This window comes from Neophocaena asiaeorientalis, unplaced genomic scaffold (assembly GCF_003031525.2).
Source record: "Neophocaena asiaeorientalis asiaeorientalis breed wild unplaced genomic scaffold, Neophocaena_asiaeorientalis_V1.1 scaffold476, whole genome shotgun sequence".
Lineage (NCBI taxonomy): Eukaryota > Metazoa > Chordata > Mammalia > Artiodactyla > Phocoenidae > Neophocaena > Neophocaena asiaeorientalis.
The window spans coordinates 8,320,644-8,322,469 of NW_020172178.1; positions in this window are offsets into that span (position 1 = coordinate 8,320,644).

Genomic DNA, 1,826 nt, shown 5'->3' on the forward strand with positions numbered 1-1,826 from the left:
CAAAAAAAAAAAAAAAATCACTGAGGATAGAAATCTCTTATCTTCAACCTCTGCCTTGGTTGGGATGGTTACACATGTGTTGACATTGGTTATGACCCCTCAAACCACACCCTTAAAGTCTGTGCATTTATTATGTCAAGTATGCCTCAATTTTAAACTAGCAGGACAAAACCAGTCACCGTGGAGCAGGGCTGCTTCACATCCACACACTTCTGGAGCAGAAGCTTTCCCCAACCGTGCCTGTTTCCTCTCCATCCCGACTTCAGGAAGCACCCTTGTTCTGAACAGGATTTCAGGTAACTTAGGAAACTGCTCTCAATACAGTATTTTAAAGTTGAAGAAATTGACAGGAAAGGAAATCAGTGGGAATATCGAGGTAGTAATGGGGTAAGTTAGCACACAACACGGCCAAAGTGGGGGCAGAGCAGGGGCCTTGTGGCCAGAGGCCGTCACAGGGCTGTGTGTCCCTTTCGGGCTCCAGGCACAGGGTCGCAGTACCTTGGGGACGAGCAGCCCAGCCTTCTCTGTCCTCCCCGACAGGTGTCTGGGGTGCAGGGATTCTGGCCCCTGAGCTCTCCGGAGTTGGAAGTTCACTGGGCCCCTGGATGGCCATGGCAGGGGCAGTACTGGCAGGAGTGGGGTTTTCCTTAGACAAGGTTCATGGAATGAAGGAAGTGAACAAATGAACCAAGGTGCTTTGCCCCAGACACGTGGGCCTTGTCCCAGGCAGAGCCATTGCCTTTGAGAAGTCATCAAGGCCACCTGCCAACAGCCAAGAACTGAGTCTCCTGGCTGACTCTGGCCCTCCCCAGGCCTCCCTGCTCATCGCCAGGGTGACAGTGGTGACGGGGTGCTGGAGGGCCCAGGGGAGTGATAAGGCCAGTGCTGAGGCCCGCCTGCCCGCCCTCACTCGGCCGGCAGCAGCAGCCAGATAACCCTGAGGCTTCTCCGCCCTGCACTGTTGCTCTGGGTTCTCTGCTCCCACGGACGCCTGGGGTGCCCTGGGCCAGGGGTCCCCAGTGGGACTCAGTGGGAGCTGTGCCAGGAATCAGGCCCCGCTCTGCTGCCACAGGGCTTCTTCAGCCTTCCCTATGGCTCCCTGTCCCACTCGGCCGCGGCCAGGACACCCGGGGCTGACGCCCCCCGCTGCCGTCCTGCCCTGCACCCCTCCAAGCTATGAAGCTGTGCTCCAGGGCTGGGCCCCCGGCTGTGGTGCCCACAACTACTCCTGCCTGGATCCTGTCCTGCGTGCCAGGACCAGCCCAGGGGCTGCCTCCTGCTCCCCGGACAATGGGTTCTGTAGGGTCCCCGCCAGGGAGCCCCCCCAACCTTGCATCACTCCATCCCCAGCCCAGGGGGCTCAAAGGAGTTCATCACCAAAGGGGCAGCTGTAGGTCTAACAGGGAAGCGGATGGGGGCCTAGCCCTGGGCCTTGGGCCAGGAGGGCTGACCCCACAGAGGACAGAGCTGGGACCTGGGAGACAAGAGGGGAAGTCTGCATGCCCAGGTCACCCGTCGGGTGCCCAGGTTCTTTCCAGGCAGAAGCTGCTTGGGCACGAGGGCGCCAAGAGTTCCCAATATCTCCCTAAGCCCAAAGCCCAGAAGCCACGGAGACCTGCTGCTCTGGTCTGCCCTTTCCACCTCCTCCAAAGGAATGCACCCTCCCCCAGCAACGCATCCCCGGTTAAGAACCAGGGGACTCCTGATGTCCCAAGTTTTAAGCTAGAGATGCTAGTATCCACTGCCCCCAAGTGTCAAAGTTCAGAAAGGCTATTTAACTGGGCCAGGACACACAGCAGGAGGGGAGAAGCCCTCGCTCGCACCCA